This window comes from Neovison vison, chromosome X, assembly GCF_020171115.1.
Source record: "Neovison vison isolate M4711 chromosome X, ASM_NN_V1, whole genome shotgun sequence".
Taxonomy (NCBI): domain Eukaryota; kingdom Metazoa; phylum Chordata; class Mammalia; order Carnivora; family Mustelidae; genus Neogale; species Neogale vison.
This window is the reverse complement of record NC_058105.1, coordinates 63,710,963-63,735,169: the sequence shown is the minus strand read 5'-3', so window position 1 is coordinate 63,735,169 and position 24,207 is coordinate 63,710,963.

Genomic DNA, 24,207 nt, shown 5'->3' with positions numbered 1-24,207 from the left:
TGGAGAATTCTACCAAATGTTCAAAGAAGAAATAATATCTATTGTCCTGAAGCTGCTTCAAAAAAGAGAAACAGAAAGAAAACTTCCAGACTCTTTTTATAAAGCCAGCATTATCCTGATACCCAAACCAGGCAAAGACCCCACTGAAAAGGAGAATTTCAGACCAATATCCCTGATTAATAGGGACACCAAGATTCTCAACAAGATCCTAGGTAATATGATCCAACAGTAAATTTAAAAAATTATCCACCATGACCAGATGGGATTTATCCCTGCGATGCAAGCGTGGTTCAACATTTGCAAAACAATCAATGTGATAGAACAAATCAATAAGAGAAGGGAGAAGAACCATATGGTCCTCTCAATTAATGCAGAAATCATTTGACATATACAGCATCCACTCATTAAAGTTCTTCAAAGTACAGGGATAGAGGGGACATTTGTCAGCTTCATAAAATCTATCTATGAAAAACCCACAGCAAATATCAACTTCACTGGGGAAAAGCTGACAGTCTTCCCTCTGAGATCCAGAACATGACAAGGATGTCCATGCTCACCACTGGTGTCCAATATAATACTAGCAACATCAGTCTTAGCAACAATAGACAACAAAAAGAAATAAAAGGTATCCAAATTGGCAAAGCAGAAGTCAAATTCTCTCTCTTTGCAGATGACATGATACTTTATATGGAAAACCCAAAGGACTCCACTCCCAAACTACTAGAACTCATACAGCAATTCAGTAATGTGGCAGGATACAAAATCAATGTACAGAAATCAGGTGCTTTCTTATACGGTAACAATGAAAACATAGAAAGGGAAATTAGGGAATCAATTCCATTTACTATATCACCAATAACCATAAGATACCTGGGAATAAACCTAACCAAAGAGGTAAAGGATCTGTACTTGAGGCACCACAGAACACTCATGAAAGAAATTGAAAATGACACAAAAAGATGGAAGACCATTCCATGCTCATGGATTGAGAGAATAAACAGTGTTAAAATGTCTATACTGCCTAGGGCATTCTATACTTTCAATGCCATCCTGATCCAAATTCCACCGACATTTTTCAAAGAGCTGGAATAAACAATCCTAAAATTTATATGAAACCAGAAGAGACCCCAAATTGCTAAGGAAATGTTAAAAAATAAAAACGAAACTGGGGGCATCACTTTGCTTGATTTCAAGCTTTACTACAAAGCTGTAATCACCAAGACTGCATGGTGCTGGCACAAAAACAGACACATAGACCAGTGGAACAGAATAGAGAGCCCAGATATGGACCCTCAACTCTAAGTTAAATAATCTTTGACAAAGCAGGAAAAAATACACAGTGGAAAAAAAGATAGTCTCTTTAATAAATGGTGTTGGGAGAATTGGACAGCTGTGTGTAGAAGAATAAATCTTGATCATTCTCTTACACCTTACACAAAGGTAAACTTGAAATGGCTAAAAGACCTCAACGTGAAGCACGAATCTATCAAAATCCTAGAGCAGAACATAGGCAGTAACCTCTTTGACATTGGCCACAGAAACTTTTTTCAAAACATGTCTTCAAAGGCAAAGGAAACAAAGGAAAAATGAACTTTTAGGGCTTCATCAAGATCAAAATATTCTGCACTGCAAAGGAAACAATCAACAAAACAAAGAGGCAACCCACAGAATGGGAGAAGATATTCGCAAATGACACTACAGACAAAGGGCTGATACCCAAGATCTATAAAGAACTCCTCAAACTCAACACACACACACAGATAATCACATCAAAAAGTGGGCAGAAGACATGAACAGACACTTCTCCAAAAAAGACATACAAATGACTAATAAGCAGATGAAAAATTGTTCATCATCATGAGCCATCAGAAAGATTCAAATCAAAACCACATTGAGATACCGCCTTACACCAGTTAGAATGGCCAAAATTAACAAGAGAGTAAACAATGTGTGTTGGAGAGGATGTGGAGAAAGGGAGACCTCTTACACTGTTGGTTGGAATGCAAGTTGGTGCAGCCACATTGGAAAACAGTACGGAGATTCCTTAAGAAATTAAAAATAGAGCTACCCTATGGCCCTGCATTTGCACTATTGGGTATTTACCCCAAAGATACAGGTGCAGTGAAAAGAAGGGTCATCAGTACCCCAATGTTCATAGTAGCAATGGCCACAGTCACCAAACTCTGGAAAGAACCGAGATGCCCTTCAACGGATGAATGGATAAAGAAGATGTGGTCCGTATACACTATGGAGTATTATGCTTCCATCAGAAAAGATGAATACCTAACTTTTGTATCAACATGGACAGGACTGGAAGAGATTATAGTGAGTGAAATAAGTCAAGAAGAGAGAGTTAATTATCCTATGGTTTCACTTACTTGTGGAGCATAAGGAATAACACTGAGGACACTGGGAGATGGAGAGGAGAAGTGAGAGAGGGGAAATTGGAGGGAGAGACAAACCAGGAGAGACTATGGACTCTGAGAAACAAACTTAGGGTTTTGGAGGGGAGGGGTAGGAATTTTATGAGCCTGGTGTTTGGTATAAAGGAGATGCGTATTGCATGGAGCACTGGGTGTGATGCATAAACAATGCATTTTGGAACACTGAAAAAAATAAAGTAAAATAAAAAGTTTTATAAAGTTTAAAAAAAGGGAAAAAAGGGTGGTGGGAGGGTAGAATCTCTTAATGTGGGTGAGGTAAATTGTTTCAGCTCTTCCTGTATGCATTTTGTTTTCTTTGTTAGAGAACACTACTTCTCAGAGTTACAGGGAAATTAAAACTTGTGTGTGTATATATGTATATATATACTGTATGTGTGTATATATGTATATATATATTGTGTATATATACACATACAATATATATACAATACATATATTGTACATGTGTATATACATATATACATATATACACACATACAATATATGTATTGTGTATTTATATAATGTATATGAAAGTATTGAATAGGGAAAAACACTATGCTGATGCTTATATCTATATATCAATATCGATATCTATCTATATTTGTATCTATATAAAAAAGTATATGTGTGAAACAGTAGAAGTTAAATATTTACTGTGGAATATTTTGTATTAAACACCTAGTTGAAATACTGAGTAGGTAAAAAGAAAAAAAAACAGAACAAACATTTGAAAGAATAAAAAAATTTGTATCTAAGAAATACACAGGCCGTGAGGCAACACCAGGAGTTCAGTATTCTCTCTTTTTTAAAATTTTATTTATTTATTTGACAGACAGAGATCACAAGTAGGCAGAGAGGCAGGCAGAGAGAGAGAGGAGGAAGCAGGCTCCCCGCTGAGCAGAAAGCCCGATGCAGGGCTCCATCCCAGGACCCTGGGATCACGACCTGAGCCGAAGGCAGAGGCTTCAACCCACTGAGCCACCCAGGCGCCCCAGGAGTTCAGTATTCTATTTTCCCCTGGTGTTGGGGTTTTACATTTTTAAGGGGACCCTCGGGTTATCATCCTCTTGTTCTTCCAGCTTGTCTACTGCAGGAAGGGCCTGCTGCATTGTTTATCAGGCAACACTGAATGGGTGGAGTTATCTTGCCCCCTATCAAGGAACTGGGCTCTGTAGAAATGGGTTTTTGGGGCTTTTGTTCTCTAACAGCTTTTATTCTCTGGTGACTTTTCACACCTTATTGGAGGGTCATGGCAAAGGAAAATGTCTTGACTCAGACCTCTGAGCCCCAGGGAGAGAAGCCACGATCTGCTCCTTTCTAAATCCCCCAGAACACACATTCTCCCTCTCTGTAAGTGTCGCTAAAGACTGCAACCTCTCACAGGCAGTGCACAAACCCAGCAATGCTTTCTTTCTTTTTTTTTAAGATTTTATTTATTTATTTGACAGAGAGAGAGATCACAAGTAGTCAGAGAGGCAGGCAGAGAGAGAGGGGGAAGCAGGCTCCTGCTGAGCAGAGAGCCTGATGTGGGGCTTAATCCCAGGACCCTGAGATTCATGACCTGAGCCAAAGGCAGCGGTTCAACCCACTGAGCCACCCAGGTGTCCCCCAGCAATGCTTTCAATTGTTGACCCAGGCCCTGCTTGTCTCTGCCCCATACCTCAAAACTGCGAGTGATCCCAGGCTGACCATGTGCGGGTGGTGGCAGCAGAGGTGGCGCTGGTGGCTGCAGTGACAGCCAGACCCCTAGGTCCACAGGTACAGGTCTGCACATGTGGCCATCCTGGTCATGGTGTTTGCCCCTTGAACTCCTGGGTTCTCTTTGAGCACTGTTATCAGGTCCTTCTTGTCCCATGACCACTGCTCTGCAAGCTATTGTTGGCCCCCAAGTACAGGAGATTTTTGCATTGGTGTATTACATTACTTTCCAGTGGATGGCTTCTGGTGGGCCCCTTCTCCTTCTGTATACCCTCTGATATATGTCCACATAATCACAGCTTCATCCTTTGTACATCTTGATTGAAGGTCCTCTGCCACTGTAGAGATACAGACATATAATCTTAAATCTCTGGATGATTTCATGGGTGTTCAGACTGGCTTAGTAGATATCCAGCTAAATTCAGGGGACTGGTTAGAATGGAGTCCCCCACTCCTCTGCCATCTTGACCCTTCATTTTTCCTTTTAAATCTCAAGTCCAAGCCATTATAATTTTTATTTTCACTGAAGAATTATTTTATTATTAACTAAAAATCTCTCTACCTGTTAGTGCTTTCTAAAGAAACTCCAGGAAACAAACTGAGGGTTACAGAAGTGAGGGTGCTGGGGACTGGGGTAACCAGGTGATGGGTATTAAGGATGGCATATGTTGTGATGAGCACTGGGTGTTATATGCAACTAATGAATCGTTGATCACTACATCAAAAATCAATGATAAACTATATGTTGGTTAACTGAAAATAATAATATAATAATAATAATAAAAGAATGTTCATGGAAAAGATGTTTCATCAACAAGTATTTGGTAATTTGGGGAGGGGACAAGATGGCGGGGAAATAGGAGGAGGCGCCTTTTCAACTTGTACCCCAAAGTGAGCTGATTACCTACCAAAGAACTCCAATCACCCATGAAATCAGCTGAGATCAGAATTATACACGTCTGAATCTCTACAGGGGGAGAAGACGCCAGTGGGCAGGTAAAGCGGAGTGGGAACGGTGGACTGATATGGGAATATAAACAAGAGGGGGGGGAGCCACCAGAGGCGACCTGTTGGAAAGTAATACCCCCAATACCAATACGAGTGAGAGTGCCCTGCGTCTGGGGACCAGCATTAACTTGGAGACTGGTTGAAAGCACTCCAAAAGAGCAAAGGATCTCGGGGGTAAATTGTGGGAATCAGGATGGCTAGGGACAGGGGCTTAAGTCCCTGGTCCCAGGACAGCCTTCCCTGGTGCTGAGGCAGAGAGAGTGCGGGGGAGAAACCAGCTCTTGGTCCCTAAGCTGCCCGCACGCCCAAGAACACCTGAAGTCCGTTCCCTGTGAGGGGATGGGAGCCACACCGGACGGCAGAATGGGAGAGCCCTGCTATAGAGCCCGAGATACTCCCCTGAGAGAGGTATAAAGGCCCAGCTGGTGCCCTTTGATACGCGCCATTGTTTCAGACTCTCCCCCTGGAGAGGTGCGCGCTAAGGCCCAGCCTGGTGCTCTCTGCCTGCACCCCGTTCTCAGAGCCTGAGACCTGCTCGCAAACCTCAGCCTCCACTGAAATTGGTGCGCGCAAGCCAGGCGCTTTTAGACCCAGAAAGACCAGGCACTCCCAGCCCGGGCTAGTGGGAAAATCTGATTGCCATTGCTGCTTGGAACCTCTCTGGCTGTCTGGAGCTGCCCAGACAGCTTCCACTGCCTTGGCTTTGGGTACAAGCAAAAGATCCTGCGTCCCCAGGGACCACAACTTGGAACCTGCTCTGCCAGCGGCCAAGGGGGAACTAATTTAGGCTGCGCAGCCAGACTGAGGCTTCTCTCTGAGAGGGAGATTAGGGTGCGGTTTGTTTTCCTCTAAAACTACAAAAACCATCAAAAGTGGTCAAAGTGAGGGAAAAAAAAAAGTGAACAAACATAAAAACCGCCAGAGAACAAAAGCCTGAAAAAAAAAAAAAAACAGTTTCCTCAGAGCCCACCCCCTTGAGGGGGGTGGGAGGACTTAAGTGAGGGAACATCAATGACTGAAAACCCACTGGCAGGCCCCTCTCCCAGAAAACAAACCAAGAAAGAAAAAAAAAGAGAGAGAAAAAAAAGAGAGAGGAAAAAAAAAAAGGACTACAAGAGAAAAACCACTACTTCACAGGAAAACTTTTAATTTTCATTCATTCCCACTATTCTGGTTCATTTATATATATATATATATATATATATATATATATATATATATATAGGTAATTTTTTTAACCTAATAACCATCACAGCGAGCTGTCCAGTACATCAAATTCCATAATAACCTTGTAATCTGAACATTTTGATACATACACCTATGTTTTTCTTTTGCATTTCTATTTTTTGAATTCCTTCTTTGTTTAGTCTAGCTTATTCCTTTTTATTTTTATCTTCTAATATTCATATAGAGTTAAACTTCAAAGTAATCCCCATACCCCAATCAATACTACCCCTATAGGTAAACTAATTTTTAATCACCCTTTATCTTAGGAAAGTTGAGTCCTTTAACAAAGATATCAAGATACATCCAGGAAGAATCAAAACAACCTTCCTCGCACACACTGATAATTTATAATCACTCTCCCATCTGTTTCTTCCACCAGTGTTTCTGTGTTTTTGTGTTTGTCCTGATAGTATATAAATCTTACACGTGGGGTTCTTTTTGACGAGGTTCTTCCTTTATTTGCATATATATGTATTTTTTTCTTTTGTCATATACATTTATCAGTCTTTTTGTTTGTCTGTTTTTGTTTGTCTACTTCATAAATCTTACCTTGGGGCCCATTTGGGGTGAACCTTCTCTTTCATCTTCCCTTTCTTTCCTGTCTCTCTCTCTATCTCTTTTTTTTTTCTTTTTCTTTTTCTTTTCTTTTGTCTCTCATTTGGGTGGGGAGTCCTGATTGCTCAGAAGTGTTCCAGGGTGCACCTTGACTGCACCACGGTTAATACATCCAGCTACATCTGTTCAGTCATCTCCCACCAAAATGACTAGGAGGAGGAATGCCCAACAGAAGAAAAATACAGAGGATGGACCTTCTGCAACAGAGCTAACGGCTATCAACATAGACAATATGTCAGAAAGAGAATTCAGGCTAACAATTATCCAGGCAATAGCTAGGTTGGGGAAAGCCATGGATGACCAAGCAGAATTGATTAGGGATGAGCTGAAAGCAACCAGACAGGATGTTCACAATGTTAGGGCAGAGCTTAAAGCTACCAGGGAGGAGGTTCACAATGCTCTCAATGAGTTCCAATCTAATCTAAACTCTCTCAAAGCTAGGGTAACTGAGACAGAAGATAGAATTAGTGATCTGGAGGACAAACAGAGAGAAAGGATCAGGAGGAAGCCTGGAACAAACAGCTTAGAAGCCACAAAAACAGAATCAGGGAAATAAATGATGCCATGAAACGTTGCAATGTCAGAATTATTGGAATCCCTGAAGGGGAGGAGAAAGAAAGAAGTCTGGAAGATATAGTGGAACAATTCCTTCATGAAAATTTTCCCAATCTCGTGAATGGAACCAGCGTTCATGTACTAGAGGCTGAATGGTCTCCACCCATGATTATACATTCCAAAAAAAATCACAACACCTGATAGTCAAATTGAGGAATTATAATTGTAGGTATAATCTCTTGAAAGCCGCTAGGACAAAGCGGCTCATTACTTACAGAGGAAAGCCCATCAAAATAAAGTCAGGCCTGTCCATAGAGAGCTGGCAAGCCAGAAGGGCTGGCACGATATATTCAGGGCACTAAATGAGAAGAACATGCAGCCAAGAATACTTTATCCAGCAAGACTGACATTCAAAATGGATGGAGAGATAAAGAGTTTCCAAGAACAGCAAGGCTTAAAAGACTATGCAACCACCAAGTCGACACTGCAGGAAATATTAAGGGGGGTTCTATAAAAGAGGAAAATCCTAAGAATAGCATTGAACAGAAATATAGAGACAATCTACAGAAAGAAAGACTTCAAAGGTAACTCGATGTCAATAAAAACGTATCTATCAATAATCACTCTCAATGTGAATGGCCTAAATGTGCCCATAAAATGGCACAGGGTTGCAGATTGGATAAAACGACAGGACCCATCCATATGTTGTCTAAAAAAGACCCATTTTTAACCTAAAGATACACCCAGACTGAAAGTAAAGGGATGGAAAAGCATCTTTCATGCCATTGGGCCTCAAAAGAAGGCTGGGGTAGTGATTCTCATATCAGATAAATTAGATTTTAAACTAAAGACTGTAGTCAGAGATACAGAAGGACACTACATAATCCTTAAAGGGGCTATCCACCAAGATGACCTAACAATTGTAAGTATCTATGCCCCCAATATGGGAGCAGCCAGTTACATAAGAAAACTGTTAATCAAGATAAAGGGTCATATTGATATGAGTACACTAATCGTAGGAGATCTTAACAAGCCTCTTTCAGAATTAGACAGATCATCGAAGCAGAAAATCAATAAAGAAACAAGAGCATTAAATGACACACTGGACCAGATGGACCTCATAGATATATACAGAATATTCCACCCTAAAACAACAGAATACTCATTCTTCTCAAGTGCACACAGAACCTTCTCCAGAATAGACCACATACTGGGTCACAAGTCAGGACTCAACCAATACCAAAAGACTGAGATTATTCCCTGCATATTCTCAGATCACAATGCTTTGAAACTGGAGCTCAATCACAAGGAAAGGTTCAGAAGGAACTCAAACACTTGGAAGCTAAAGGCCACCTTGCTTAAGAATGCTTGAATCAACCAGGAGATCAAAGAAGAACTGAAACAATTCATGGAAAACAATGAGAATGAAGACACTTCAGTCCAAAACCTATGGGATACAGCAAAATTGCTCCAAAGGGGAAAATACATAGCCATCCTAGACTCCCTCAAAAAACTGAAACATCCAGAACACAGCAGCTTTCTCTACACCTTAAAGAACTGGAGAATCAACAACAAATCAAACCAACTCCACACATAAGAAAGGAAATCATCAAGATTAGAGCTGAGATCAATGAGGTAGAAACCAAAGATGTAGCAGAATGTATCAATGAACCTAGAAGTTGGTTTTTTGAAAGAATCAATAAGATCGATAAGCCACTGGCCACACTAATCCAAAAGAAAAGAGAGAAAGCCCAAATTCATAAAACTATGAATGACAAGGGAGAGATCACAATGAACACCAAGGAAGTAGAAACAATCATCAGAAGTTATTATCAACAGTTATATGCCAATAAGCTTAGCAACCTTGATGAAATGGATGCATTCCTGGAAAACGATAAACTCCCAAAATTGAACCAGGAAGAAATAAACAACCCGAATAGACCGATATCTAGTAACGAGATTGAAGCAGTGATCAAAAACCTCCCAAAAAACAAGAGCCCAGGACCTGATGGATTCCCTGGGGAATTCTACCAAACTTTCAAAGAAGAAATAACACCTATTCTCCTGAAGCTGTTTCAAAAAATTGAAGCAGAAGGAAAACTTCCAGACTCTTTCTATGAAGCCAGCATTACCCTGATCCCCAAACCAGGCAAAGATCCTACCAAAAAGAATTTCAGAACAATATCACTGATGAATATGGATGCTAAGATTGTCAACAAGATCCTAGCCAACAGGATCCAACAGCACATTAAAAAGATTATCCACCATGATCAGGTGGGATTCATCCCTGGGCTACAAGGATGGTTCAACACTCGCAAATCAATCGATGTGTTACAACAAATTAATATGAGAAGAGAGAAGAACCACATGGTCCTCTCAATTGATGCACAAAAAGCATTTGACAAAATCCAGCATCCGTTCCTGATTAAAACGCTTCAAAGTATATGGATAGAGGAAACATTCCTGAACCTCATCAAAATCTATCTTTGAAAGACCCACAGCAAATATCATCCTCAATTGGAAAAAGCTTGCAGCCTTCCTGTTGAGAGCAGGAACAAGACAAGGATGCCCACTTTCACCACTCTTGTTCAACATAGTATTATAAGTCCTAGCAACAGCAATCAGAGAACAAAGAGAAATAAAAGGTATCCAAATTGGCAATGAAGAAGTCTAACTCTCTCTTTGAAGATGACATGTTTCTTTATATGGAAAACCCAAAAGACTCCACCCCCAAACTACTAGAAATCATACAGCAATTCAGCAATGTGGCAGGATACAAAGTCAATGCAGAAATCAGTGGATTTCTTATACACTAACAATGAAAATACAGAAAGGGAAAGTAGAGAATAGATTCCATTTACTATAGCACCAAGAACCGTAAGATACCTGGGAATAAACCTAACCAAAGAGGTGCAGGATCTGTACTCGAGGAACTACAGAACACTCATGAAAGAAATTGAAGAAGACACAAAAAGATGGAAGAGCATTCCATGCTCATGGATCAGAAGAATAAACATTGTTAAAATGTCTATACTGCCTAGAGCAATCTACAATTTTAATGCCATTCCGATCAAAATTCCACCGGCATTCTTCAAAGAGCTGGAGCAAATAATCCTAAAATTTGTATGGAATCAGAAGAGACCCTGAATCGCTAAGGAAATGTTGAAAAACAAAAATAAAACTGGCGGCATCACGTTACCTGATTTCAAGGTTTATTACAAAGCTGTGGTCACCAAGACAGCATGGTACTGGCATAAAAACAGACACATAGACCAGTGGAACAGAGTAGAGAGCCCAGATATGGACCCTCAACTCTATGGTTAATTAAACTTCGACAAAAGAGGAAAAAAATATACAGTGGAAAAAAGACAGTCTCTTCAATAAATGGTGCTGGGAAAACTGGACAGCTATATGTAGAAGAATGAATCTCAACCATTCTCTTACACCGTACACAAAGATAAACTCAAAATGGATAAAAGACCTCAACGTGAGATAGGAATCCATCAGAATCCTAGAGGAGAACATAGGCAGTAATCTCTTTGATATCTGCCACAGCAACTTCTTTCAAGATATGTCTCCAAAGGCAAAGGAAACAAAAGCGAAAATAAACTTTTGGGACTTCATCAAGACCAAAAGCTTCTGCACAGCAAAGGAAACAGTCAAAAAAAACAAAGAGGCAACCCACGGAATGGGAGAAGATATTTGCAAATGACAGTACAGACAAAAGGTTGATATCCAGGATCTATAAAGAACTCCTCAAACTCAACACACACAAAACAGGCAATCATATCAAAATGGGCAGAAGATATGAACAGAGACTTCTCCAATGAAGACATACAAATGGCTATCAGACACATGAAAAAATGTTCATCATCACTAGCCCTCAGGGAGATTCAAATTAAAACCACATTGAGATATCACTTTACACCAGTTAGAATGGCCAAAATTAACAAGACAGGAAACAACACGTGTTGGAGAGGATGCGGAGAAAGGGGAACACTCTTACACTCTTGGTGGGAATGCAAGTTGGTGCAGCCACTTTAGAGAACAGTGTGGAGATTCCTCAAGAAATTAAAAATAGAACTCCCTATGACCCTGCCATTGCACTCCTGGGTATTTACCCCAAAGATACAGATGTCGTGAAAAGAAGGGCCATCTGTACCCCAATGTTTATAGCAGCAATGGCCATGGTCGCCAAACTGTGGAAAGAACCAAGATGCTCTTCAACGGACGAATGGATAAGGAAAATGTGGTTCATATACACTATGGAATATTATGCTTCCATCAGAAAGGATGAATACACAATTTTGGTAGCAACATGGACAGGACTGGAAGAGATTATCCTGAGTGAAATAAGTCAAGCAGAGAGAGTCAATTATCTATCCCCACTTTCGATCTACATGTGTCTTTAGGTCTAAAATGAGTCTCTTACAGGCAGCATATAGATGGGTCTTTTTTTTTTTAACCCATTCTGAATCCCTATGTCTTTAGATTAGACCACTTCATTCATTTACATTCAGAGTACTTATTGATAGGTAGTTATTTAATGTCATTTTATTACTTGTTTTGTCATGCTTTCTGGAGATTTTCTATGTTCCCTTATTATTTCTTGCAGAACTGGTTTAGTGGTCATGAACTCCTTTAGTTTTTGCTTGTAGGGAGAACTCTTTATGTCTCCTCCTATCCTGAAGATATTCTTTTTGGAAAGGGTATTGTTGATATTTTCCATTCAGCAAGTTAAATATACAATCCCATTGTCTTCTGGCTTGTCAAGTTTCTGTAGAGAGATGTGCTGCTAAACTTATGGGTTTACTCTAATAGTTGGGGACTTCCTTTGTCTTTTTGCTATTAATTAATTTTTAATCACTATATTCTGTAAGTTTAACTACAGTATATTTTGTTCCTGGCCTGCTTTTGTTGATCTTGACAGAAGTTTTCTGTGCCTTCTGGACTTGGTGTCTGTTTCCTTTCCCAGAGTAAAGAAATCTTCAGCTACTATTTCTTCAAATAAATCTTCTGCCTCCCCCCTTTTTTTCCTTGGGATTTCTATGATAAGAATGTTATTACATTTGATGGAGTCACTGAGTTTCCTGAGTCTACACTTGTGTCAGTGATTCTTTCTCTCTTTGTTCAGCTTAATTATTTTCCATCTGCTTCTTCCATCTTTTTGGTCATTACATCTTGTTGATTTTTGAAGTCAGTTACTGAATTTTTCATTTCTGTTTGATTGATTTTTTTTTCAATTTATTTATTTTTAGAAAAACATTATTCATTTTTTTTTCACCACACCCAGTGCTCCATGCAAGCCGTGCCCTCTATAATACCCACCACCTGGTACCCCAACCTCCCACCCCCCCGCCACTTCAAACCCCTCAGATTGTTTTTCAGAGTCCATAATCTCTCGTGGTTCACCTCCCCTTCCAATTTACCCAAATTCCCTTCTCCTCTCTAACGCCCCTTGTCCTCCATGCTATTTGTTTTGCTCCACAAATAAGTGAAACCATATGATAATTGACTCTCTCTGCTTGACTTATTTCACTCAGCATAATCTCTTCCAGTCCCGTCCATGTTGCTACAAAAGTTGGGTATTCATCCTTTCTGATGGAGGCATAATACTCCATAGTGTATATGGACCACATCTTCCTTATCCATTCATCCGTTGAAGGGCATCTTGGTTCTTTCCATAGTTTGGCGACTGTGGCCATTGCTGCTATAAACATTGGGGTACAGATGGCCCTTCTTTTCACGACATCTGTGTCTTTGGGGTAAATACCCAGGAGTGCAATTGCAGGGTCATAGGGAAGCTCTATTTTTAATTTCTTGAGGAATCTCCACACTGTTCTCCAAAGAGCCTGCACCAACTTGCATTCCCACCAACAGTGTAAGAGTGTTCCCCTTTCTCCGCATCCTCTCCAACACGTGTTGTTTCCTGTCTTGTTAATTTTGGCCATTCTAACTGGTGTAAGGTGCTATCTCAATGTGGTTTTAATTTGAATCTCCCTGAGGGCTAATGATGATGAACATTTTTTCATGTGTCTGATAGCCATTTGTATGTCTTGATTGGAGAAGTGTCTGTTCATATCTTCTGCCCATTTTTGGATGTGTTGCCTGTTTCGTGTGTGTTGAGTTTGAGGAGTTCATTATAGATCCTGGATATCAACCTTTTGTCTGTACTGTCATTTGCAAATATCTTCTCCCATTCCGTGGGTTGCCTCTTTGTTTTTTTGACTGTTTCCTTTGCTGTGCAGAAGCTTTTGGTCTTGATGAAGTCCCAAAAGTTCATTTTTGCTTTTGTTTCCTTTGCCTTTGGAGACATATCTTGAAAGAAGTTGCTGTGGCTGATATCAAAGAGATTACTGCCTATGTTCTCCTCTAGGATTCTGATGGATTCCTATCTCACGTTGAGGTCTTTTATCCATTTTGAGTTTATCTTTGTGTACGGTGTAAGAGAATGGTCGAGATTCATTCTTCTACATATAGCTGTCCAGTTTTCCCAGCACCATTTATTGAAGAGACTGTCTTTTTTCCACTGTATATTTTTTCCTCTTTTGTCGAAGATTATTTGACCATAGAGTTGAGGGTCCATATCTGGGCTCTCTACTCTGTTCCACTGGTCTATGTGTCTGTTTTTATGCCAGTACCATGCTGTCTTGGTGATCACAGCTTTGTAATAAAGCTTGAAATCAGGTAACATGATGCCGCCAGCTTTATTTTTGTTTTTCAACATTTCCTTAGCGATTCGGGGTCTCTTCTGATTCCATACAAATTTTAGGATTATTTGCTCCAGCTCTTTGAAGAATGCCGGTGGAATTTTGATCGGAATGGCATTAAAAGTATAGATTGCTCTAGGCAGTATAGAGATTTTAACAATGTTTATTCTTCCTATCCAAGAGCATGGAATGGTCTTCCATCTATTTGTGTCTTCTTCAATTTCTTTCATGAGTGTTCTGTAGTTCCTCGAGTACAGATCCTTCACCTCTTTGGTTAGGTTTATTCCCAGGTATCTTATGGTTCTTGGTGCTATATTAAATGGAATCGATTCTCTAATTTCCCTTTCTGTATTTTCATTGTTAGTGTATAAGAAAGCCACTGATTTCTGCACATTGACTTTGTATCCTGCCACGTTGCTGAATTGCTGTATGAGTTCTAGTAGTTTGGGGGTGGAGTCTTTTGGGTTTTCCATATAAAGAATCATGTCATCTGCGAAGAGAGAGAGTTTGACTTCTTCATTGCCAATTTGGATACCTTTTATTTCTCTTTGTTCTCTGATTGCTGTTGCTAGGACTTCTAATACTATGTTGAACAAGAGTGGTGAAAGTGGACATCCTTGTCTTGTTCCTGATCTCAATGTGAAGGCTGCAATCTTTTTCCCATTGAGGATGATATTTGCTGTGGGTCTTTCATAGATAGATTTCATGAGGTTCAGGAATGTTCCCTCTATCCCTATACTTTGAAGCATTTTAATCAGGAACGGATGCTGGATTTTGTCAAATGCTTTTTCTGCAACAATTGAGAGGACCATGTGGTTCTTCTCTCTTCTCATATTAATTTTTTGTATCACATTGATTGATTTGCGAATGTTGAACCATCCTTGTATCCCAGGGATGAATCCCACCTGATCATGGTGGATAATCTTTTTAATGTGCTGTTGGATCCTGTTGGCTAGGATCTTGTTGAGAATCGTAGCATCCATATTCATCAGTGATATTTTTAATTTCTGTTTTCCAAAGTGGCTGCACCAACTTGCATTCCCACCAACAGTGTAAGAGTGTTCCCTGTTCTCCATGTCCTCTACAACACTTGTTGTTTACTGTCTTGTGGATTTTGGCCATTCTAACTGATGTAAGGTGGTATTTCAATGTGGTTTTAATTTGAATCTCCCTGATGGCTAATGATGATGAACATTTTTTCATGTGTTTATTAGTCAGTGGTATGTCTTCATTGGAGAAGTTTCTGTTCATGTCTTCTGTCTATTTTTTTTTTTTTATGTGATTATCTGTTTTGTGTGTGTTGAGTTTGAGGAGTTTTTTTTTTTCAATTTATTTATTTTCAGAAAAACAGTATTCATTATTTTTTCACCACACCCAGTGCTCCATGCAAGCCATGCCCTCTATAATACCCACCACCTGGTACCCCTACCTCCCACCCCCCCACCACTTCAAACCCCTCAGATTGTTTTTCAGAGTCCATAGTCTCTCATGGTTCACCACCCCTTCCAATTTACCCAAAAGCACATACCCTCCCCTATGTCCATAACCTTACCCCCTTTCTCACAACCCCCCTCCCCCCAGCATCCCACAGTTTGTTTCGTGAGATTAAGAGTCACTTATGGTTTGTCTCCCTCCCTATCCCGTCTTGTTTCATGGATTCTTCTCCTACCCACTTAAGCCCCCATGTTGCATCACCACTTCCTCATATCAGGGAGATCATATGATAGTTGTCTTTCTCTGCTTGACTTATTTCGCTAAGCATGATAAGCTCTAGTTCCATCCTTGTTGTTGCAAATGGCAAGATTTCGTTTCTTTTGATGGCTGCATAGTATTCCATTGTGTATATATACCACTTCTTCTTTATCCATTCATCTGTTGATGGACATCTAGGTTCTTTCCATAGTTTGGCTATTGTGGACATTGCTGCTATAAACATTCGGGTGCACGTGCCCCTTTGGATCACTACGTTTGTATCTTTAGGGTAAATACCTAGTAGTGTAATTGCTGGGTCATAGGGCAGTTCTATTTTCAACATTTTGAGGAACCTCCATGCTGTTTTCCAGAGTGGTTGCACCAGCTTGCATTCCCACCAACAGTGTAGGAGGGTTCCCCTTTCTCCGCATCCTCGCCAGCATCTGTCATTTCCTGACTTGTTGATTTTAGCCATTCTGACTGGTGTGAGGTGGTATCTCAAAAATAGACTCAAAATGGATTAAGGACCTCTATGTGAGAAAGGAATCCATCAAAATCGTTGAGGAGAACACAGGCAGCAACCTCTTCGACCTCAGCCGCAGCAACATCTTCCTAGGAACATCACCAAAGGCAAGGGAAGCAAAGGCAAAAATGAACTTTTGAGGAGTTCTTTATAGATCTTGGATATCAGCCCTTTGTCTGAAGTGTCATTTGCGAATATCTTCTCCCATTCCATGGGTTGCCTCTTTGTTTTCTTGATTGTTACCTTTGCTGCATAGGAACTTTTGGTCTTGATGAAGGCCCCATAGTTCATTTTTTGCCTTTGTTTCCTTTGCCTTTGCAGATATATCTTGAAAGATGTTTCTGTGGCCGAGGTTGAAGATGTTATTGCCTATGTTCTCTTCTATGATTTTCATAGATTTCTGTTTCATGCTGAGGTCTTTTATCCATTTCAAGTTTATCTTTGTATATAGTGTAAGACAATGGTTGAGTTTCATTCTTCTATACATACCTGTCTAATTTTCCCAGGACCATTTATTGAAAGGACTGACTTCTATCCACTGGATATTTTTTTCTGCTTTCTTGAAGATTATTTGACCATAGAGTTATGGGGTCATATCTGGACTCTCTACTCTTCCACTGGTCTAAGTGTCTGTTTTTGTGCCAGGACCATGCTGTCTTGGTGATCACAACTTTGTAGTAAAGCTTGAAATCAGGTAACCTGATGTCCCCAGTTTTGTTTTTCTTTTCCAACATTTCCTTAGCAATTCAAGGTCTCTTGTGGTTCCATACAAATTTTAGGATTATTTGTTTCAGCTCTTTGAAAAATGCCGGTGCAACTTTGATCAGGGTGGCATTGTAAGTATAGTTTGCTCTAGGCCGTATAGACATTTTAACAATGTTTATCCTTCTGAATCATGAGCATGGAATGCTCTTCCATTTTTTGTGTCTGATTGAGGATGTTATTCGCTGTGGATTTTTCATAGATTTTATGAAGTTGAAGAATTTTCCCTCTATCCCTATACTTTGAATCATTTTAATCAGGAACACGTGTTGTATCTTGTCAAACGCTTTTTCTGCATCAATTGAGGGGACCATGTGGTTCTTCTCTCTTCTCTTCTTGATTTTTTCTATCACAGTTGATTTGCAAATGCTGAAACATCCTTGCATCCCAGGGATAAATCCCACCTAGTCATGGTGGATAATCTTTTTAATTTACTGTTGGATCCTAGTAGCTAGGATCTTGCTGAGAATCTTGGCATCCATATTCATCAAGGATATTGGTCTGAAATTTTCCTTTTTGGTGGGGTGTTTGCCTGGTTTGGGGGTCAGGGTAATACTGGCTTCCCTTTCTTCCATTTAAAAAAAGTACTGTAATATATATATATATATATATATATATATATATATATATATATTTTTTTTTTTCAGTGTTTCAAGATTGTGTATGGACCACACACAGTCCTCCATGCAATGCGTGCCCTTCTTAATACTCACCACTAGGATCACTCATCCCCCCAAGCGCCTCCCCTCTAAAACCCTCAGTTTGTTTCTCAAAATCCACAGTCTCTCGTGGTTCCTCTCCCCCTTTGATTTCCCCCAATTCACTTATCCTTTCCTTCTCCTAACATCCTCCATATTATTCCTTATTTTCCACAAGTAAGTGAATCCATATGATAATTGCCTTTCTTTGTTTGACTTATTTCACTTAGCATAATCTCCTCCAGTCCCACCCATGTTGATGCAAAAGCTGTGTATTCTTCCCTTCTGATGGCTGAGTAATATTCCATTGTATATATGGAGTGCATCTTCTTTATCCCTTCATCTGTTGAGGGGCTTCTTTGCTCTTTCCACACTTTGTTGATTTTGGATATTGCTGCTATGAACATTGGGATATATATGGCCCTTGTTTTCACTACCTCTGTATCTTTGGGGTAAATACCCAGCAGTGTAATTGAAGGTTCATAAGGTAGCTCTATTTTTAATTTTTTAAAAGATTTTATTTATTTATTTGACAGAGAGAGAGAGAGGTAGAGAGAGAATGATCACAAGTAGGCAGAAAGAGAGAGAGAGGGAAGCATGCTCCCTGCAGTGCAGAGAGCCCAATGTGGGGCTCTATCTCAGGACCCTGAGATTATAACCCAAGCTGATGGCAGAGACTTAACCCACTGAGCCACCTAAGAACCCTTATTTTTAACTTTTTGAGGAATCTCCACATTGTTTTCCAAAGTGGCTGCACCAACTTGCATTCCCACTAACAGTGTAAGAGGGTTCCCCTTCCTCCACATCCTCTTCAACATTTCTTCTTTCCTGTCTTATTAATCTTTCCCAGTCTAACTGATGAAAGGGTATCTGAATGTGGTTTTGACTTTTATTTCTCTGATGGCTAATGGTGATGAACATTTCTTAATGTGTCTGCTAGTCATCTGTATGTCTTCATTGGAGAAGTGTCTCTTCATGTCTTCTTCCCATTTTCTGACATGATTATCTGTTTTTGGGGTGTGAGTTTGAGGAGTTCTTTATATGTTGGATATCAGCCCTTTGTAGTGTCATTTGGGAATATCTTCTCTTATTCTTTGAATTGCCTCTTTGTTTTGTTGATTGTTTCTTTTGCTGTGCAGAAGATTTTTTTCAATTTTTTTTAAAAAATATTTTATTTAATATATGGAGAGAAGAGCAAGAAAGAAAGCATGAGGTGGGAGGGCAGAGGGAGAGGAAGAAACAGGCTCTCCTGGTCTGGTCAGTATAGACGTTTTAACAATGTTTATTCTACTGATACATGAGCATGGAATGCTTTTCCATCTTTTGTGTCTTCAATTTCTTTCCTGAGTGTTCTCTAGTTCCTCAAACATAGATCCTTTAACTCTTTGGTTGGTTTATTCCAAGGTATCTTATGGTTCTTGGTTCTATAGTAAATGGAATCGATTCTCTAATTGCTTTTTCTTCAGTTTCATTATTAGTGTATAAGAAAGCAACTGATTTCTGTGCATTGATTTTGTGTCCTGACATAATACTGAATTGCTTTATGAGTTCTAGTAGTTTGGGGTTGGAGTCTTTTGGGTTTTCCATATAAAGTATCGTGTCATCTGTGGAGAGAGTTTGACTTCTTTGTCAATTTGAGTACTTTTATTTCTTTTTGTTGTCTGATTGCGGTTGGTAGTACTTCTAGTACTATGTTGAGCAACAGTGGTGAGAGTGGACATCCTTGTCATGTTCCTGATCTCAGTGAGAAGGCTCTCAGACTTTCCCCATTGGGAATGATATTCACTGTGGGTTTTTTATAGATAGATTTTATGAGGTTGAGGAATGTTTTTTCTATCCCTATACTTTGAAGAAGTTTAATCAGGAACAGATGCTCTATTTGTCAAATGTTTTCTGTATCAATTGAGAGGACCATGTGGTTCTTCTCTCTTCTCTTATTGATTTGTTCTGTCACATTGATTGATTTACAAATGTTGAACCACCCTTGCATCCCAGGAATAAATCCCACCTGGTTGTGGAGGATAATTTTTTCAATGTACTGTTAGATCTTATTAGCAAAGACCTTGTTGAGAAACTTGGCATCCAAATTCATCAGGGATACTGGTCTGAAATTCTCCTTTTTGATGGGATCTTTGCCTGATTTGGGGATCAAGATGATGCTGGCCTCATAGAAAGAGTCTGGAAGTTTTCATTCTGTTTCTATTTTTTTGAAACAGCTTCAGGAGAGTAGGTATTATTTCTTCTTTGAATGTTTGGTAGAATTCCAAAGGGAATCGATCAGGTCCTTGACCCTTGTTTTTTGGGAGGTTTTTGATCACTGCTTCAATTTTGTTATGGGTTATTGGTTTATTCAGGGTGTCAATTTCTTTCTGATTCAGTCTTGGAAGTCTATAGGTTTCCAGGAATGCATCCATTACTTCAGGGTTGCTTAGCTATTGGCATCTAACTGTTGATAATAATTTCTTTTTTTTTAAGATTTTATTTATTTATTTGACAGATAGAGATCACAAGTAGGCAGAGAGGCAGGCAGAGAGAGAAGGGGAAGCAGGCTTCTTGCTGAGCAGACAGCCCGGTGTGGGGCTTGATCTCAGGACCCTGGGATCATGACCCAAGCCGAAGTCAGAGGCTTAACCCACTGAGCCACCAGGCACCCCTGGTAATAATTTCTGATGATTGTTTCTATTTCCTTGGTGTTAGTCATGATCTCTCACCTTTCATTCATAATTTTATTAATTTGGGTCCTCTCTCCTTGGTTTTGGATTAGTTTGGCCAGTGGTTTATCGATCTTATTAATTCTTTCAAAGAACCAGTTTCCAGTTTCATTGATGTGTTTTACTATATCTCTAGTTTCTAACTCATTGGTCTCTGCTCGAAATTATTTCCTTTCTTGTGCATGGTGTTGGCTTAATTTTTTTTTGATTCTCTAGTTCTTTAAGGTGTACAGAGAGTTGGTGTATTCAGGATTTTTCAATTTATTTTTTATTATTTATTTGTTTGTTGTTTGTTTGTTTGTTTTTGGATTGTTCAGTTTTTTGAGTGAGGCTTTGATGACTGTGTATTCCCCCCTTAGGACTGCCTTTGCCATATCCCATAGGTTTTGGACCAATGTGTCTCATTCTCATTGGTTTCCATGAATTGTTTTGGTTCTTCTTTGATTTTCTGGTAGATCCAGACATTCTTGAGCAGGATATTCTTTACCTTCCACATGTTTGAATGTCTTCCAAACTTTTTCTTGTGGTTGAGTTCCAGTTTCAAAGCTTTGTGGTCTGAGAATATGCAGGGGAAAATCTCAGGATTTTGTTATTAGTTGAGCCTGATTTGTGACCCAGTATGTGGTCTATTCTGGAGAAAGTTCCGTATGCACTAGAGAAGAATGAGTATTCTGTTATTTTAGGGTAGAATGTTCTGTATTTATCTATGAGGTCCATCTGGTCCCATGTGTCATTCAATGATCTTGTTTCTTTATTGATTTTCTGCTTAGAAGATCTGTCTATTGCTGATAGTGACATGTCAATATGACTTTGTATTTTGATTAACAGTTGCCTTATGCAGTTGGCTGGTTCCACATTGGAAGCATAAATATTTTTAATTGTTAGATCTTCTTGGTGGATAGACCCTTTAAGAATGATGTAGTGTCCTTCTTTTCTTTGACTACAGTCTTTAGTTTAAAATCTAATGTATCTGATATGAGAATCACTACACCAGCTTTCTTTTGGGGCCCGTCGGCATGAAAGATGCTCCTCCATACTTTCACTTTCAGTCTGGATGTATCTTTAGGTTCAAAATTCATCTCTTGTAGACAGGATATGGATGGGTCCTGTTGTTTTATCCAATCTGCAACTCTGTGCAGACTTTATGGGAACTTTATGGGAACATTAAGACCACTCACGTTGAAAGTGATTATTGAAAGATAAGTTTTTATTGACATCATATTGCCTGTGAAGTCCTTGTTTCTATAGATTGTCTCTGTAAATTTCTGTTCTATGACACTCTTGGGTTCTTATTTCTTTTGTGGAGCCCTCTCCTTAATATTTCTTGTATTCCCGACTTGGTGGTCACATAATCTTTTAAACTTTGCCAGTCTTGGTAGCTCTTTATCTTCCATCTATTCTGCATGTCAGCCTTGATGGATAAAGTATTCTTGGCTGCATGTTGTACTCATTTAGTTCCTGGAATATGTCTTGCAAGCCCTTTCTGGCTTGCCAGGTTTCTGTGGGCAGTTCTGATGTTATTCTGATGGTCCCTCCTCTATACATAAACAATCTCTTCCCCCTAGTTGCCCTTAATTCATCTTCACTGAATTTATGACTCATGAACTTCACAATCATGTGCCTGGAGGTCTTTCTAACTCATTGGTCTTGGGTGGTGTCCTCTTTGCCTCTAGGACATGAACACTTGTTCCATTCCCCCGATTAGGGAAACTTTCATCTAGGATTTGTTCAACTATAACTTCTAGTCCTCTCTCTCTCTCTATCTCCACTCTTCAGGGATCCCAGTAATTCTGACATTGGAATTTTTCATGGCATCATTTATTTCCCTAATTCTGTTTTCATGGTTTCTAAGTTGTTTCTTCCAGGCCTTCTCTTGATCCTTCTTTTATATCAGTTTGTCTTCTAGATTACTAATTTGATCTTCTGTCTCATTTACCTTAGATGTTAGTGTATTTAGATTAGATTGGATCTCATTGATACCATTTTTAAGTTCTCCCTGATCAGTTCTCACTTCAGCCCTTGAGATTCTATGTTTTCACTAATGGTTTTCTCCATCCTAGTCATTGTCTGGATAATTGTTACCCTATTCCAACATATGGTTTATGTCCATATCCAATAGTTCTGTGGCAGAGGTCACAGACTCTGATTTTTTCCTCTGTTGGGTGTTCCTCCTCCTAGTCACTTGGTGAGAGGTTGTTGAGGGGATGTATAGCTGAATATATCAACTATGATCCGGGCAAGGTGCACCATGGAAAGTTTTAGAGCAATTGGAAGTCACCACCAAAAAGAAAGTAAAAAGAGAGAAGATGAAAAAAATAACAGCCAAAATGAGTCCCAAAAGTAAGGTTTATAAAGTACAAAAACAAAGAAAAAGAGTCACCAAATGGGGGAAAAAAGAAAAAGAAGAACCAAGCCAAAATTATCCCCAAGAATAAGATTTATAACGTGCAAAAACAAAAACCAACACACAGAAACACTGACAAAAGAATAAGATGGGAAGGTGGTTATAAAACCTTGATGAGGGCAAGGAAATTTATCAGTTCTTCCTGCGTGTGTCTTGTTATTTTTATTAAAGTACTTAACATTCCAGAGATACAGGGACATTAGAACTTGTATTTAATAGGGAAAAAGGACTACCTTGCAGCTTATATCTATCTATCATCTATCTATCTATTATATATCTATCATCTATCTACATATTAAAAAAAGAATAAGAAACAAGGGTGTATGTATGAAAAAAGTTCAAGTTAAAAAGTTATTATGGAATATATTGTATTAAACATCCAGTTAAAATGGCAAGTAGGTTAAAAAAATAAAAGAACAAGAATCATGAGAACAAATTTTAAAGAATAGAAAAAAAAGGAAAAGTTGTATCTATGAAATATACAGGTTTGGGGCCAATATAGAGAGCTTAATATATTATTTTCCCCTGATGTTGGGGTTTTACAGTTTTATGGGGACCCTGTCATTGTTGTCCTCTTGTTCTTTTGGTCTGTCTTTTGGAGGAGGGGGTGGGTTGTTTTTCAGTCAGTCTTGCCTGGGCTGAATCATCCTGCCCCTATCAAGGGGCTGGGCTCTGTGGAAACAGGCTTTTCAGGCTTTTGTTCTCTGGAGGTTTTTGTTCTTTAGTGGCATTTTGTGCCTTTTTGGAGGGTCAAAGCAAACTGCCTGCACCCAGACCTCCGCCTCAGAGAGAAGCCACAGTCTGCTCCCCTCTGAATGGTCCAGAATGCACAGGCACCTCCTCTGCAGACTCTTGAACAGCACAGCCTCCCATAGGCGGTGTGTGTGCCGAGCTACTGTCTCAGTGAAGGCCCGAGGCCCCTGCTTGTCTCTGCACCTGTGTGCCACTAAAACTGTGAACAATACTGGTCTGGACAAGGCTGATCCCAGTGCCTGCTGCCCCTGGGACTGTTGTCTGGAGCCCATGCCAGGTGCGCCCAGCCCAGTTGTTGATGCAGGGAGTGGATGTTGGCGGACCTAGGGACCTCCCAATGGGGCCTGCACCGAGCTCTCTCAAGCATGGGTGAAGGTGGGCTCAGCCCCTGCGGTGGTGCAGGTGGTGGAAGGTCGAGGACCCAG